This window comes from Stegostoma tigrinum, chromosome 21, assembly GCF_030684315.1.
Source record: "Stegostoma tigrinum isolate sSteTig4 chromosome 21, sSteTig4.hap1, whole genome shotgun sequence".
Classification (NCBI taxonomy): Eukaryota; Metazoa; Chordata; class Chondrichthyes; order Orectolobiformes; family Stegostomatidae; genus Stegostoma; species Stegostoma tigrinum.
In genome coordinates this window covers 49,020,658-49,039,712 of record NC_081374.1, presented here as the reverse complement: position 1 = coordinate 49,039,712, position 19,055 = coordinate 49,020,658, and positions in this window count along the sequence as shown.

The following is a 19,055-nucleotide window of genomic DNA, read 5'->3' as shown; positions in this document are numbered from 1 at the left end:
GTTACAACATCACACCTTAAAAACAGCTAAGCATGTCATGACAGGCAATTCCCTGTTGAGTTGCAGCATATTTAGTAACAAGATTCAGCTGTAGAATTATGATCTCAATAGTTAAATTATTTGTTTTTGGAATTGGAATTTGCCAACTGTGGTATAATTCATTCAGAACCTTCAGACTAAACATTATATTCCATGCTGCTTCAGAGACATTGTCACGAAAGTCTGACCATTCAGGAACAACAATGCAAACAGAGTCAGAGAGCTGTACAGCGAGGAAGAAGACCCTTCAGTCAAATTCACCCACACTGACGAGATATCATCAATTAATCTGGTCCAATTTACTAGCATTTCATCCATATTCCTCTAAACCCTTCCTATTCATGCACCAATCCAAATGCCTTTTAAATGTTATCATTGGAACAGCCTCCATAACTTGGCTGACAGCTCATTCCATGTACACACCAACATCTGCGTGAAAAAGTTGCCCCTTAGGCCACTGTTAAACCTTTCCCCTCTCACCCTAAACCTGTGCCCTATAGTTTTGGAATCTGCTGCCCTGTGAAAATGGCCTTTCATATTAACCCTATCCCTGCCCCTCATGGTTTTATAAAGTTATATAACATCGCCCCACTGCCTCCAAAGCTCCAGGGAAAATAGCCCCGGCCGATTTAAACTGTCCCGATTGTTTGAACCTCCCAACTCAGGCACATTTCTTGCAAAACTTTTCGGGACCGTTTCAAGTTTCACAACATTCTTCACACAGCAGGGAGAGCAGAATGGAATGTGGTTTTCCAAAAGTAGCCTAAACAATGTTCTATACAGTGCAAAAAAAAAACTCAACACAGGTTTCCCCAAGGTCAGCTGAGATTTTCACTGATTGTTTATTTTTCTGAGAACGAGCTCCGATGTCCAGAGACATTTGAAACTTACCAGAAATGACGGTCACTGCCTCGTCACATCGCTGTGCAGGTTGAGTGCTCTGTTCTATTAATTTCCCACGTGGTCCCTGTTTGCTCTTTCTTCCTCCTGTTTTAATGTGCTGCTGTTTTGTTCTGTTTTATTCCAAAGGTCCAAAACAATGTAACAGTGTTTAAAGTATTAATTACTGCTCCAAACATTTGAGGAACTCAGCTCCAGGACTGAAAATGCCTCAAAAAATGGTACAGATCTGACAGCCACATTTTTTCCCTGTCTTCTATTTCAGGCTGAGCTTATTTGTTTTATTCCTCCACCTTAACCTCAGACTTTCTGTTTAAATACACAAAATGATGGGTATTCTTTGAAAGTTCACAGAATGTCTGAGATTTTCACAAAATGTCTAAGCTTGGAATTTCATGAGCCATGAATCATGAAAATGTGTCTTACAGTGCATTGAGCATATTGAACAAGAAAATAAGGCAAGTTTATAAGGGCTGTGAGTGATTGTGAGTGAACCAGTGGGAACGTGAATGTGGCTTACAGCATATAGTTGTGTCAGTACCTGGACTGAAATAAAACAGCATGAACATCAGCTCAGGGCTGCAGTCTGTGCAATCCACCAATACCATGACCCTTGGATGACAAAAATACATTGTGTGAAAGTATATTTTCCTGAGGTCACAGCAAAATCTTTAATAAAGTGTGTGGAGAAGGATGAGACAGGAAAGGTATGAGCTGATCTGTTCGCAAAAGCACTGTCAGCGATCTTTTAGCATATCACACCACACTGAGATTTTGAAAGTCTTTGCTGTATCCACTGGTGCATGAAACTAATTGTATGTGAAGAAACAAGTGGGAAGTGGAGCGATGCACCAAAAGGTTGAAATAATTAATGGTTAAAAGGGTGACAGAGAAATGGGCACATTCATTGCTGTCCAACGTATTCCCCCATATACCAATATAGGAAGAAAAGGGTACCCGATCGCACTGTCAGAGCTGAGGGAACTAGATCAAAAATGGATGATGCAGAGTAAACCCACCTCATTCCGACATGTGCCTTGTAGATTGTGACAGGAGTTCTGCAAAACAGTTCAGGGAAAATGATTTCAGGAATGTTTTTGAAAGGCCTTCAGACAGAACTCAGGCAAAACAAAGTATGGTTTGACAGATACATTCATTTCACTTTGGAAGCAATTAATTTGATTTTTAGACGAAATGCTGCTGAGGGACTCAATGAGGCATTTTTAAAAAGGTCTGCTGGAATTTGCCGATCAGCCTCCAACTCAAATGATGTACATAGTGTCGTGGACCAGACCAGATCAGACCCTTTCAAAACATCATCAAGGAGAAAGCCGAGATCGTACCTTGTACCATGTTTCATGGCAAATGTAAGGCACTGTGTTACAGATGTGATTTGATTCGTCAAACTATTACGCTTCAGGCAAAATATATTTTATTCATACACCATCATGAAATTACAAACAAGAAAGGAAGAATTGGCTGAACCTTAACTCTACTGAAAGACTTAAAAAAATATAGTTTTTAATCACTAATCATCAACTCTTCCAAAACAGAAGCATCTCATAAACATACCCACAGCAGGAGATTTCACTCACTTTCAATCGTCTCGCTTTCCAAAGAAGGAACACCAACAGAATGAATCTAGTAGCAGAGAGAGAATTCCAGCTTTTGCTGCAGCAGCAGAGAGAGAGAGAGAGAGAGAGAGAGAGAGAGAGCTGTATCGAACAGCTTCAATTCCAAAACCTCAAACTCAACAATGAAATGACAAAAAGCTCAAACCCTGGATCTTTGTGAGCCTGACTCTCTTCATGCTCCTTTTTCTATATTTTTTTGAAAGTCCCAGAACTGTTATCTATGAAGGCAGGAAATTATAGGCCAGTTTCCCTGACCTCAGTCACTGGCAAGATTTTAGAGTCTGTTATTAAGGATGAGATGTGGAGTACTTGGAAGTGCATGGTAACATAGTGCAGAGACAGTATGGCTTCAGCAAGGGGAGGTCACGCCTGACAAATCTGTGGGAATGGTTTCAGAGGAAACGAGCACGTTACTCAAAGGAGAGCCAGTGAATGTGATGGATTTGAATTTCCAGAAGGCCTTTGATAATTCAGACTGCAAAATAAGATAAGAGAAAATTATGTTCAGGGCAATACACTGGTATGGATAGATAATTGGCTGAATGGCATAAGGCAGGGATTAGGGACTCAGGGGTCTTTGACAGGACAGCAGCCAGAAGCTCATGGAGTTCTGCAGCATGTCCTGCTGAGAACATAACTACTCACGTCATACATTCACAATGTGGACAATGGAACTGAAGGTATTGTTGCAAAGTTTGGAGATGACACAAAGATAAGCAGAGGGGGAAGTCAGTGGGACAGGTGGAGAGGCTGTAGAAGTGCTTGAATTGGGGAGGAACGTGGGTAAATAAATGGCAGGTGGAATACAATGTGGGGAACTGTGAGGTTATATACTTAGGTTGGAAACATGCAGGCATAGATTATTTTCTAAATGAGGAAAGACTTCAGAGAAACAAAGCAAAATTGGACTGAGAAATCCTGGTTTATCATTCTCTTAAGGTGAACAGGCGGATTGAGTTGGCACTTAGAAAGGAAAATGAAATTTTTTGCATTTATTTCAAGAGAGCTTAATTCAAGAGCAGAGATATACTGCTGAGGCTGTATAAGGGTGTGGTCAGACCACATATGGAATATGGTGAACAATTTTGGGCGACATATTGAGGGAAGGGTGTGCTGTCTTTGGAAGAGTTCCAGAGGAGGTTGACAAGAAGTATCTTGGAAACGAGGGATTTGTTATTTGAGGAGTAGTTGAGGACTTTCTGTCTGTACTCGATGGATTTCAGAATGATGGGTCATTTCTGATTTAAACTTGCCAAATACTTCGAGGTCTGGGCAGAGTGAATGTGGTGATTGTGCCTCAATTAGTCAGAAAAACTTTGGACCTGTTGGGGGAGTTGGGGTAGAAAGACTCAAATTGAAGGAACAGCCCTTTAGAAGTGAGATGAGGGGAAATTTCTTCATCAAAATGGTTGGTGACCCTGTGATACTCATTGCTACAGAGGGCTGTGGAGGCCATATCATTGAGTGTCTTGAGGACAGAGATGATGGGTTCATATTTAGGCAAGAGACATAGAGGGAGAAAGCAGGAGAATAGGATTGAGAAAAGCATTATGCAAAATCGAACTATACAGCAAACTTTTGGAGTGAATGTACTTGTTGGCTCCCCTGTCTTACGGTCAGAGCATAAAGAGTTGATTTTGTCAAAATTATTCTGTGATTAACCCTGTTTCTTTTGTGGTAGAGTGCAAACATCAATTTGTAGTATTCTTTGACAGATCACGTTGAGCTTGTTTGTTTTATTCTCTTTCAATTAATTTCACAACAATTGCGATTCGATCCTGGGAATAGTGTGGCCTCCTACCTGTACCACTCCTCACCTTGTCAGGTATGGCAATGGTGTGTCAATTGGTCATTTTCACTGAGATCATGCTGAGACATATCAGTTATTTTTATTTTTAAATACCTTTCATTCACGTGGCCCCGATGTGGAGTGTTCTCTTTGTAATGAGTCATGCACCCGAGACTGTTCAGTTGCATTCACTGTAACTTTCACTTTTGATCAATGTGTGGCAAATCATTGTCAGAGACTGACAAGGAAAGACTATGAACCAAGGAAACAACAATTGTCTTGCTGGGAAAACCAATATGACAACCGATTTGTAAAAACTTTCCCTCCAACTTGTCCAGGAACCTGGGGAGATAATTGAGAGCAGATCATGGCTGTGTCCTGGGAAAGAAGGCAATTTAGTTGAACCTTGTTGGATTGGGGCCAATTAATGTGGAGCTGGTAAGGAAAGGAGGTCAGACAGTGTCCGAGGGGCAGGGAAGTCCATTCATCAGGATTGCTTTCAGACTGAAACTTTGACTTCCCTGCTCCTCGGATGCTGTCTGACCTGCTGAGCTTTTCCAGCTCCACATTCATTGATTCTCTCCTCCAGCATCTGTGGACCTTTACTGTCAGTTGGTTGGGTTGGCTTTGCTCTTTTCTGACATCTTGCTAAATCCCCTCCTCCCATTTACTTTAATTCTGCTGCTCAACACTCTTTCAATCCGACATATCTGAGAGTGGAACTTAATCTATTAGGGACTGAGAAGTCAGGGAAAGGCACGGAATGGGATTCATCCACAGACGGGGAGCAGGACAAAGCCTGTGGTTTTGCACATCACAGTATCTGGCTGCTTCATTCTGTTGTGGGCAGTCGATGTTATACATTTCGTCTATTACACTGGAACATGAGCAAACCCCCATCATTACACTAAATCTGTGTGCACCTTCCAGCAATTTTGGACACAGACAACACAATTGAAGTTGCTGCTCTGATGTATTTATCTGTGCAGTCGCACAGTCAAAGCTCAGACAGCAGCTCGAGAGCATGGCAAACAAAACCTGGTCACATTGATCATAAGACCATAAGATGTTCATGTTTCAGGTCTGGTGATCCCTCCTCAGAAGTTCTGAGGAAGGGTCACTGGGCCCAACACATTAACTTTGTTTTCTCCTTCACAGATGCTGCCAGGCCTGCTGAGCTTTTCCAGCAATGTTGTTTTTAAGATGATAAGACCACAAGACATAGAAGTGTAAGTAAGGCCATTTGGCCCATCAAGACCACTCCGCCATTTAATCACGGCCGATGGGCATTTCAACTGCACTTACCCGCACTCTCCCCGTAGCCCTTAATTTCTTGTGAGATCAAAAATTTATCAATCTCTGCCTTGAGGACATTTAATGTCCCGGCCTCTGCTGTGCTCCGTGGCAATGAATTCCACAGGCCCGCCACTATCTGGCTGACGAAATGATTTTGTTCCTGATTTACAGCATCTGCAGTTCTTTTGGTTTTTATCAGACCATAAAACGCAAGAGCAGAAATGGGCCATCGAGCCAATTGAGTCTGCTCCAATGTTCAATGAAATCACAGTGATTTGATAATCTTCAATTTGATTTTCCTTTCTTTTTTCCCATAACCCTCGATTTATGTGCTGGATTTTGTAGTATTGCATGATTGAATTCAGATCAATGTTACCCCAAGACAAAGGATGAAATAAAATTATTACCACAAGTCCTACAATATAAACTGGATACATTTGGATGAACATTGCAGTCCCAAACTTCTTTGATAAGTCAAACTTTATGTATTTCAACCCGTGCTTTATTTTACTGCCTGATTGAATTCTTTAACAATGTCTTTCATTGCTCACACCTCCAACATGATAATCTGGGAACTGATACAAGCCTTTTGGTCTCTGTCTGATTGACCCAATCTGCTGATCCAAAACTCCAGCAACTCACATGTTGAATTTTTCCCACATGCTTTAGCCTCTGTGACACTGTCCCTCATTAGGCTTTGTTATTCCTCATTGTCCCCATCGCTATGATTCCTCAAGGTGGCCCAAATTCAAAACAAAGCCTCAATTTGACATCACTTGTGTGGATCATGAACTTTGATGCTCATGTTCACTGTGACATTGCACTCATTGTGCATGTGGAGAGCTCACACCATCAGAGACATAACATCAGTTCGAACACAATTTCTAGGGCACCATTCTACAGACTGAAAGATGCAGTTTATTCTGGGTCAGTGTGAGGTGTTGCATTTTGAGAAATCAAATGTTAAGGAAAGTATACAGTTAATGGCAGGATCCTGAACGGCACTGATGTACAGGGGCATCTTGAGTTTCGAGTCCATAGCTCCCTGAAAGTCGCCACACAAGTCAATATTGCAGTAAAGAAGATATATCACATGCTTCCCTTATTGGCCAGAAAATTCAGGACATGGTTCAGGGTGTCATGTTGCAGTTTTATTAGACTTTGATTAGGTCACACCTCAGTATTACATTCAGTTCTGATTGCCACTTTCCCGGAAAGATGAGAACGTTTTGGAGCAGATGCAGAAGAGGTTTTCCAGGATGCTGCCTGGATTGGAGAGAATGGGCTATAAAGAGAGTCTAGACAAACTGAAGGGCCCGAAACATCAGCCTTCCTGCTCCTCTGATGCTGCTTGGCCTGCTGTGTTTATCCAGCGCCACACCTTGTTATCTCGACAAACCTGATTGGTTTTCTCTGAAGGAGTGGAGACTGAGGGAAGAGTTGATCGAAGTCAATAAAATTATGAGATGCATCGATTGAGTTGACAATCAGAATCTTTTCCCCAGGGCTGAATTTCTGAAACGAGGGGCATGCAATAAGGGGAGAGGGAGAAAGCCCAAAGGAGATGTGAGGGGCCAGAGAGTGGTAGGAATCTGGAAAACACTGCCAGGTACAATTGGGGCATTGAAAAGATTTTTAGATGAGTACACGGATGTACAAGGAATGGAGGGATTTGAACTCACGACAGGCGGAAGGGGTCAGTTCAATTTGCTGTCTTTATCAGCACAACATTGTGAGCTGAAAGGCCAGTTTTTGTGCTGTACAGTTCTATATCATATGTTAACTGCGACAATAGTTTTGTGACTAGATAGTCAGCACATATTAATGGATGTAGTCGGTACATATGCAGTGGCATTAACATGATGAAATGTCTTCGTCTTTGTGAGGTGAGACCAGAAAAGTTTAATGATATTGACAGCGTATGAAGTTTATGTGATTTATAAACAGAAAAACAGCCTTCCACTGCTGCCCTCTGCCTTCTATGGGAAAGCCAGTTCTGAATCCACGCAGCTGTGTCACCATGGATCCATGCATCATAATCTTCTAATGAGCCTGCCATGAGGGATCTGATCAAAAGCCTTACTAAAATCCATGCAGACAAAATCCATCACCTTTATGGTCATGCCTGACAAACCTGTTAGAATTCTTTGAAGAGGTAACAAGTATGTTCGACCAGGTATACCCAGCAGATGTTATCTATCTAGACTTCCAAAAGGCCTTTGATACAGTGCCGTACGGGAGGCTGCTGAGCAATGTGAGGGCCCATGGTGTTCAAGGTGAGCTACTGGCTTGGACTGAGGATTGGCTGTCTGACAGAAGGCAGAGAGTTGGGATAAAAGGCTCTTTTTCGGAATGGCGACCGGTGACAAGTGGTGTCCCACAGGGTTCAGTGTTGGGGCCGCAGCTCTTCACCTTATATATTAATGATTTGGATGAAAGGACTGGGGGCAATCTGGTGTAGTTTGCTGATGATACAAAGACAGGTGGACAGGCATGTAGTACTGAAGAGGTGGGGAAGCTGCAGAAAGATTTAGACAGTTTAGGAGAGTGGTCTTGGAAATTGCTGATGAAATTCAATGTGAGTAAATGTGAGGTTTTGCACATTGGAAAAAAGAATACAGGCATGGACTATTTTCTAAATGGTAAGAAAATTTGCAAAGCAGAAATACAAAGGGATCTGTGAGTGTTGGCCCAGGATTTTCTCAAGGTTAACTTGCAGGTAGAGTCCGTAATTAAAAAAGCAAATGTAATGCTGTCGTTTATCTCAAGAGAGTTGAAATATAAAAGCAGCAATATGCTACTGAGGCTTTATAAAGCTCTAGTTATGCCCCATTTAGAATACTGTGTCCCATTGTGAGCCCCACACCTCAAGAAGGACATACTAGCCCTGGAGCGTGTCCAGCAGAGATTCACACAGATGATCCCTGGGATGGTAGGTTTAACGTACGATGAACAGCTAAGGATCCTGGGATTTTACTCATTAGAGTTTAGAAAGTTGAGGGGAGACCTAATAGAAACTTACAATATAATGTATGGCTTAGAAGGAGTGGACGCTAAGAAGTTGTTTCCGTTAGGCGGGAAGACTAGGACCCGTGGGCACAGCCTTAAAATTAGAGGGGGTAAATTTAAAAATGAAATGAGATGACATATCTTCAGCCAGGGAGTGGTGGGCTTGTGGAATTCATTGTCATGGAGTGCAGTGGAGGCTGGGTTGTTGGATGCCTTCAAGGCAGGGGCTCAATAAATTCTTGATCTCACAAGGAATCAAGGGCTACGGGGAGAGTGCAGGTAAGTGGGGTTGAAATGCCCATCAGCCATGATTTAAATGGCAGAGTGGACTTGATGGGCTGAATGGCCTCACTTCCACTCCCATGTCTTATATGGATGTTCATATCAGGAAGGAGTGGAGGTTAGATAGATCTTAGTTTTAGGGTAAAAGTTCAGCACATCCTCAGCCAAAGGGCCTCTACTGTGTTGTACTGTTCTATGTTCTATGTAGATAGTGCAACTAGGGGACGGGCTGTATTGGACCTTGTCTTGAGGAATGAGCAAAGTTTCAGTGGGGAGGCATTTTCATGCAATGATCATAAATCCACAAGTTTTAAGATAGTTACAAACAAGGATAAGACTGGTCCTGGGGTGAAAGTGTTAAACTGGCGGGTTGAAAGTTAATGACACCAGTATTAAACAGTTTCAGGCAGGTCAATGGGTGACCAGCAGGAGAGGTAGGCAGGCAGTACATGAGTCTTCTGTGGCTCTGACCCTCTCACAAAAGTCAACTATTTTGGACACTGTTGTCGGGGACAGCCTCTCACAGGAAAGTGGCAGCAACAGCAGAGAGGTCTGTGGCACCACAAATGACTGCTCTTAAACAGGAGGCTGGGTAATACCAGGGGTGAACTTATCGCGAGTCGTCACCAACCGCCCGCCCACCTTTTCCCTCTCATTTGGCCGTGACAACGTCCCTTAAACACAAATCTGCCCTTTGCCTACCGCGAACCAACAACTGAGAAGAACTCAAGCACCAAGCTCTGAGTCATCTTCTGTGCTCGCAGGTAAGGAAGGGGTGGGTTTGTCATTTGAGGCAGCCAGAATGTCCCCCTTGACGGGAAAAATGAGAACCAAATATCCTGGAATTCTGAAACAAGAACGGAAATCGTCTGAGAGAGAAGCTAGCAGGTTTTACAGCATCAATGGAGAGAGAGATTGTGCGAGAGACTGAACGAGACAGACAGACACAGAGAGACAGACAGACAGACAGACAGCAATAGAGGACACCAGAGAGACTGCACAGAGAAGCATTCTGGGAGACGTCAGCACAGTCACCACAATTGATCAATGGAGTTAAGGAAGAACCCAGTGTCAAGGAATGGTAATTGTAAGCCCCAAACATTCCTGTAGTGTTTCCATCCTTCCCTCTGAAGACCAAAAGAAAGTGGAGAGAAATATTGAGACAGGCTGTTAGGAAGTTTGATGCAGCCCAGAGGGTATTTGGTCGGTTTGTAAAGATTATAATTTAAGTTAAGTTAGTATTCATGTGGCATGAGGTGAATACTGGGCTTCAGTGAATAAGGCGAGCAAGGTAAGATTCTTTCTTTTCGTGTAAAGCGGCTGAGCTAGCAGTTAGAGTAGTGGTGTGCTCCTCCTGACTGATATCAGAGATCAGAGAGCAATCTCGTGTCCCTGGCGGGATCTCTGCAGGAAGTTTAAGCGGAATGCTCAGGCACTCAATACATACATTAAATCCATGAGTCAGAAAAGATGCAGTGAGGTTCATTCCGATCCATGGTGACCCTGTTAATAATATGTGCCCTGCAGTGCTCAGTTCTCACAGTACAATATTCGCTGATCACTCGATAGCACAATGCGAAATTGAAGCTTTGTAGTGATCAAGACTCACACAACAGTGGATTTAACGAGACTTGAGATAACCTGCCAAAAGTCTAATTCGAAGCTGTTGTTGGTGAGCAGGATTGCAGTTTTAACAGGGAGGAGCTGAAATGAGTCAGTGCTGCATTTCAGCTACATACACACATTATCGAGTGAGGGCACCAGGTCACTGGGCTCTTAACTGATTTGTCTCTCTCCTACTTTCAAATCAAGAAATTGCCACCACCAGAATGCGCTCTGGCCAGAATCAATTGCAACAGTGCCAATTGGAAACAGGAGTGAGCAATCCCTGTGACATCTCGGTGGAATGGTAAAGGGGTATGGAAGGCACCTTACATGTCACCCTCCCCATCCCAGGCCAAGTTTAGATTCAAAGACTGACACTGAACTGGTACAAGCATGTTCCCCCATCCCTTTCCCCCTGTACTTGCCTGAATGCCGAGCTGTAGTTGAAATACCAATTGTAAACTCAGGTTGCTGCAAAATTTGCCCCCTATCTTCCACATTACACGCCCACCCCAGTGGATGACTCCCCTCTGAGGTCAGGAGAGGGGATACAAAGAGATTCTCTTGGCAAAGCAAAGGCACTGGAGCAGTGGCTGACACTTCCTTGAGACTGATCTGCCATCTCTGTGTATTAATGGGTCAACATCATCTCTCTCTTTCTCTCACACAAACACACACACACACACACACACACACACACACACACACACACACACACACACACACACACACACACACACACAAATCCAACTTAAACGCTTTCTCAATCAAAAACAGAAAAAATAACCATTCTGATGAAGGGTAATTGGACACAAAACATTGACTCTTTTTGACTGACATGGAACATAGAACTGTCCAGCATTGTAGGGGCCCTTTGGCATTCCACCCTCGTAACATTTGGTGATAAAATCCTGACCGTCACATTTCCGTTGAAAAGTTCCCCTCTCACCTTAAATGCGTGGCCCTAATTTAAGCTATTTCAATTCTGGGGAAAAAGATTCTGCTGTCATCTAATGTATCTCATTAACTTATAGTCTTGTGTCAAAACTTCCCTCAGCCTCCACTGCTCCAGAGACAAGAACTGAGTTTTTCTAGTCTTTCCTTCTATCTCATACTCTCTAATCCAGGCAGCATTCTGGTAAAACTCTTCTGCCCCTCTCCAAAACTTCCACATCCTTTCTGTAATGTGGTGACCAGACATGAACACAATACTCTGAAGTGCTGCCGAACCAAAGTCTGATACAGGTACAACATGACATCCTGACTGTTGTACTCAATTCCCAGACCAACAAAGACAATAATACCACACACATGTTTTAGCATTCTATTGTAGCAGCCTCCTGGGTGAAAAAAACACAGATCACCAACTTGGTTGAGCAGCAAGGAATGCTGGGCACACTGGCCAAGTGAAACTCTGAAATCACGAAACCCACACACCAGACGCAGTGCACACACAGCAGCAAGGTAACAGGTAGTCTGCACAGACACCCCCAACAACTTATCCACTAAACAAAAGGCAGCCCAGATAGACAGGCACCGGGTCATTCTGCTCAAAGAAACCTCACAGCAGTATGCCATTGAAATGATTGATTTTGTTTCAAACAATTAAAAGTTCTCACCCTGATTGGTGAGAAATACAGAAAGTTCCAGAATCACATTTAAAGTGCATAAAAACAGAATTCACTTGCAGGCCACTCTCTTGGAATCGTTCTTGTAATCGCCTGAGGCCCACCGAGAAGACCAGAATGCAAAGAGGCAGAGACTAGCTGACCAGCAGGAGAGAGGGAGGAAGCAGCTTTGCAGACGCAGAGTCAGAGCCATGGAAAAAGTGACTGTAAATTTACAAGAGACTCTGGAAGTGTTGTAAACCTAAGAGATAGTATGTTTTATATTGATAATTCCTGTAATTTTGTTCTTGATAAATTGGGAATGTTTTACATTGTTACTGGCTTGTGTTCATATTGATTTCCTCGCTTTGATATTATGAGACACCTGTGCAAGTTCATTCATACATTCTCGTCGTAGTTGTCTGCAATATGTTTGAGGAGGAATCAGACAGCACTATCTACTTATGTAGGAGAGATTGTCGGAACTGCTGATGCTGGAGAATTTGAGATAACACGGTGTAGAGCTAGATGAACACAGCAGGCCAAGCAACATCAGAGGAGCAGGAAAGCTTGAAAGCCACTTTTTTGCTCACTCTCCAAACCTGTCAATCATTCAGCAGCTTCCCGTCCTCTTCAATACTACCTGTTGCTCTTCCTATCTTTATATCATCAGCAATCTTTGCCAGAATGCCCTCAGTTCCTTCATCTAAATCAATAATGTATACAGTGAAACATTGTGGTTCCTGCACTGCCCCTTATCGAAAATAACGACCTACTGGCTGCTGTTTATTTCATTTTTGGAGACCCTCACAGACTTGATGCAATAACAAGACACTGACATGTTTGGAAAAACTCAAATCCTTTATTCCAAAGCAAGTACAAGCTGTGGAGGATCACTGTACTCAATCCGTCACAGAATGCAGAGTCTCATGAGCGATTCCTCCTGAACCGTGGACAGTCCCCACTTTTTATACCTTCTCGGGTGTGCAATACATGATGCAATTTTCCATCTCACAATGAAGCAATCCCTACATCAAACAATGACATGATACACAAACAATTACTACATCAAAAACATAAAGAGAGCAGGATACAGTATCAATCGTTCGTGAAGTGACTGTGATTGGCAGGAGGCGATTTCAATTTGCCGAAGTGACAGATTGTAATTTCAAGCCGCCGAAGTGTCTGGCTTGAACAAAAGTCAGTGCCCTGGCACCTTTAGCAGAAACAGAAGTTACATTCTTTACAGGATCTCAGAAGTCCCACACCTTTAGAAACGCAGCCCACCTAATCTTATTTGAGACTGTTTCCACATACCCCTGTGCAGGAAGATAAAGACTTACAAAGTTTCTACCTGATGCTATTCCAGTAGGAAGCTAGAGGCAGTGTCTTCCTACCTGTGTGCAGGAAGATAAGGATTTACAAAGTTTTACACTTAATTCTAGTCAGGAAGGAAGTTTTAAGACAATGTCTGCATACCTATGTGAAAGCAGATAAAGATCATTAATTTGTAGAGCACATAGAAATCAATGGGATGTTATCCCAATAACATCTCAGCTGCTGCCCTGAGAAAGACCCTTTTATCGCACTCTCTGCTTTCTGCCAGATAGCCAATCTTCTCTCCATGCTATCACCTTGCCTCCAATACCATGGGCCCTTGTCTTAGTTAGAAGCCTCCTGTGTAGCATCTTATCAAAGGCCTTCCTGAATTCCAGGTAGAAGATATCAATTGGCTCTCCTTGGTCTACCCTACCTGTTACCTCCTCAAAGAATTCTAAAAGATTTCTCAGGCATGACCTCCCCTTGATGAAACCATTTGCTGTATTTTCCCACGCGCTTCCAAGTATTCAGAAACCTCAACCATTTTGCTTCAGAAGGGTCCAAACCTGAAACATCAGCTTTCTTGCTCATCTGATGTTGTTTGGTCTGCTGTGTGCATCCAGCACTACACCTTGTTACCTCAAATCTCTCACCCAACCTGGTTTTGCATTGCATAGAATCTTCTGCTGAGTCCAAGCATCAAAAATGAACAATTATCATCAGGTGCACAATGCATTGTAAGAGAAATACTCGCCACAGCTCAACATATCAGGTTGAACTATCTGGGAAGTCTGCTGTCACCATCCTGTTTATTGGTGAAAATCAAAAATCACACGACACCAAGTTATAATCCAACAGGTTTATTTGAAGACAGAAGCTTATTTATAAACCTGGCAAATTCACGTCTTATTCAGGTAACAGTTGAAATAGAAGTTGAATTTGAGAAAGTGTGAAGTTGTTCTGATCGGAAGTGAGAGCAACAGAACACTAATATTTTAGTGGAAAAGACTGCAGAAAGCTTCAATACAAGAGGACATGGGGGACATGTGCACAAAACGCAGAGAGCTAGCAGTTAATCATAACAGCTGATTGAATGTTGGCCATAACTTCAAGGGGGCTGGAGTATAAAAGGAGGGAAGTCTTTCTGCAAATGTGAAAGGTGCTGCTGAGATAAGCAGAGATAACATTCCATTGGAAGCAGATCAGAAATGTTCCCAAGGATGATCCCAGTGTGGAAGAATTGGCTATGAAGTAAAGATTAAACAGATTACTACTGTACTCAATAGAGTTTGAAGGAATTAGTGGCGATCACATGAAAAGTGTTGACAGTGTGCCTTATCGGGAATGCTACCCCTCAGAGGAGAGTCTCAGGACAAAGGGCATTGTTTCAGAATGAAGGGGCACCAATTGAAGACTGAGATGAGGGGAAATTTCTCCTCTTAGAGTGTCGTGAGTCCTTGGAACTCATTGTGACAGAGAGCTGTGGGGGCTGAGCCCTTCTGTGTATTTAAGGCTGGAATAGCTTTTAGTAAATAGGGGAATCAAGGCATCAGAGTAAAGACAGGAGAGTGGATGAGTATACAGGATTGGCCCCCTTACTTAATGATAAGGGAGGCTGGAATATCTGGAGTTAGATGAATTCAGTAATATCCAAGAAAATTCCAAAATGTTTAAAGGGATTAACAGTAAGCGCAGGAAGGATATTTCTCTGGCCCTGTGGATGAGTACCTGACAACCTTCTCAGAAGAAAGGACAATCCATTTCTGACAGAGCTGAGGAGGAACCTCTTCACTCAGACGATGATGAATTTTTGAAATGCTTTGCCCCAGGCAACTTGAGGATGCTCTAATATCAAGGCAGAGATTGGTAGATTTCATACTACTAATGGCATCAAGGCACATAGAAATATGAATGAATGGCCATGATTTGGAACTGCGGAGATGTTTTGATAAGGGTGGAGGTGTGTTGGAGTAGGTTCTGTGCTGTCAGCTGAAGGAGCCTAAACAGACCAGACATCTCCTTGCCGTCTGAACAACTGCTCACCACTTTATTTTCATCACTTCACCCAGTGTGTCATGCTTCAGGCTTCCCCTGTCACCTTACACCATGGCTTTCAGTTTTTGCTCTGACCTGTAATTACATGGCCCATTCACTCCCTCTCTTAAACAGACCTCAACATTTGTCATGCTCAGACTCCAGCCCCAAATCCCATTTTACAGCCTGTACATCCATTAATGTCATCACTCTTTCTTCAGTTAACCTCTGAAATCACCTGGGGAATTACATCAGTTGACTCTGGCACAGAGGAGATAGTCCCAGGCCCGTCCCAGGCCCCAAGATTACTTTCCATATTGTGCGATATAGATTCACATGCTCACAATCACAGAGTCAGTGGAGTCAAAGTCTTGGAAACAAGTAACCTAAGCTTTATTACGAGTCTGCAGAGTCGGGTGCTCCCCCCCGCCCCCTCCCCGTTGCCTGAGGCACACACAGGTCAGGGAGCCTCCCCTTTTTATACATCATTTCTCCGGCCAGATCATCCCCTTTTAGCTCCATCCAATCTGAGCTCCAAGGTGCACAATCTTCCCGTTACTTCTCTTGTCCCACCCTCTTCATACATCGCATGTTATGCTAATTAAGCAGCTTCGCAAGCATGGGCGTAAAAGTTAATATGCATTCTCTCATTAGGCATGCGCTTCAACTATGTCTATTGTGCAAAACGTAACCTTTTCACCCTCTGGGCATCTGCTAGCAGTTTTGAACCGGTTCATTGTAGTTTCTAACCACTTCGCCCTCACCTCCTTTTCTTATCACTCGGCTCAGTTCAAGACCTATCCCCTCCGCACCCCCCCCCCCCCCCCACCTATACTCTCCTCTCCACCTATCTTCTTTTCTCTCCATCTTCAGTCCGCCTCCCCCACTCTCCCTGTTTATTCCAGAACCCTCTCCCATCCCCCTGTCTGATGAAGGGCCCAGGCCCGAAACATCAGATTTTGTGCTCCTGAGATGCTGCCTGGCCTGCTGTGTTCATCCAGCTTCACACTTGGTTATCTAAGATGGAAACAGTAACTGTTTGTTTCGTAACTGTCAATGACGTCAGTCACCATGGATCCGAATTGCGTTGCTGCAGTGTGGACTACATCAACTTATAAGGGGCATTGTTCAATGTTTCCTCTCATAGTGTCATAGAGACAGCCGTGGTACGAACAGAGACCTGGGTCACCAGAGAGAGACAGAGTCAGAGACAGGCGGACAGATCACTGTTTAGAATTGGAGAGTAATAGATTAGAATGATGCAACAATGTATTGGAATCTGGCAATGATGGATTGGAACAATACAACACTGGACTTGAATCTAAGAACAAACGATTAAATGTTACAACAACAGATTGGAATGGATTGACAATGGTTCAAAACTTCAGAACAGTTGATGGGAATGGTAAAACAGGGGGAAGGGGATTCATTGAGATGTTGAATATTCTTTCTGCTACTTCTGTTCAGAAGCCACTAAGATACTGCATTCGAATTGCTCTTCTGATTATCCAATTCATTTATTATCCAATTCTCACTATCGTTGTAGTGCCTGGTTAGTCTTTTTTATTTCTATATATTGTGGAATTTACCGTGTAACATTTGCTGCTCTTATTTTCTTTCCTCTGTGTTGTTCATTCTGCAATCCATTGATAAGGGTCTTACTGCACTTGAAATCTACTCTCTCATCTTTACTGCTTCTTGCTTTCCTCAAGGTCCGGCTGTTGGGTCTGTAATCCTGGCTATGTTCGTGTCTTATTGAGTGCTTAATATCCATTGTGACTCAGTATCCCTTCCTCCATTGATCCCATGTCTATGCAGTAGAGGTATTTGATCGATTAATACTAGAATCCTTACTTACATTTTCAAACGCTATTGATTTACCATTTTTTCCATCACGTGTTTGCATGAGGGCAGCATCTCATAGATCTTCCTATATCCAAATCCATTAATAGACAATTCAGGCTAAGTTTCTGTGATTTCCAATTTTGGGCAAATTTATTGCAACAGTCACAAACACTTCAGTGAACAGCAAGTTTTGTCTTATCTTATATTTTCATTTCATGCTCAATTTATGGAATAACGGTCATTGCATGCACCAAATAAACTGAACATTGATGCAACTATTTGTGACAGGAAAGGGTACAATATACCATTTGTGCATCTCAATCAGTGCTCAATAAAGCTGTCAACATTGTTCCAAGCAGAAACTATAACTTCATTGAGCACAAAAGCTGACGTTTCGGGCCTAGACCCTTCATCAGAGGGGTCTAGGCCCGAAACGTCAGCTTTTGTGCTCCTGAGATGCAACTTGGCCTGCTGTGTTCATCCAGCTTCACACTTTATTATCTTGGATTCTCCAGCATCTGCAGTTCTCATTATCACTATAACTTTATTGTTTGCTTTCCTTACAGCCAATGTAGTAAGAATTGTGATCCCGTCCCAGGAAAAGTGTGGGCTCTCCCGATGTGTCTCTCACTACCTGGAAGCCATGGCAGTAGCAGGTCTCATGGTCACTATCTTTGATCTCATATTGCGACGCATTCCATTTGTCTATTTGGATGGCATCATCTCTTAGAGGGTATCCCTGTGTGTAATGTCCACGCAGTCTTCATTCATGCAGCCACTGATTGTTCCGTCTGGTTCACTGTCACTTTCACCTTTGATCGATTTGTAGCCATTTGTTGCCCAAATCTGAGAAGTAAATATTGCAATGTGAAAACAGCAGCCGTGGTTCTGGCAACAGTGACTGGATTGAGCTGTTTGAAAAACATTTTCTGGTATTTCATGCTTAATAATAAGTATCATGACAGCAGAACCACCTGGTTTTGTCGGGTAAAAATGGATGTGAAATCTTCTCCAGTCTGGGGAGCAATTGAGTACTGTCATTACGTACGAACACCAGGAGTTGCCTTTCATTCTCAATCTGCTTCTTAAAGTTGTAACGGTTAAACACATTGCAGTGACTCGCAGATCCCAGAGGAGACTCCACTATCAGAGCAACAGAAAGAACACCAAAGACCCAGAGATAAAGAGTCGAAGGAATTCCATCATTTTATTGTTTCTTATCTCAGGGAATTTCATTCTATTATGGTCAGTATCAATGGTGTATTCCATAAATTGGGGAATGCTTCTTTTGGGATATGAGTCTGTATATCTGCCTCTTTTTCTCATGGAACTGGGCTACATGCTGCAGATGCTGAGGTGCTGCACAAACACTGTGATTTATGTCATCGCACATCCTAAGTTCAGAGAGCATTTGAAGAATATTGCGTACTATCCCTTTACTCCAATTGTGAAATGTATTAAACATTGAGACTGACTGAAGAATTACATTATCAGCAATCCATGTTGCATGCATTTCTGTCTAATCCACAATCCTGGTGTCTTATTAATAGGCATCATTGAAAGAAAGTGATATCTTCAGGAACTTTGATCTGTGATTTTTCCTGCCTAATTTGACAGACTGTACACCTGAACTGCTGTGTTCCTCCAGGTCTGCACTGCATTGATAATATTAGCATTCATGAAGGAAACGTGCTG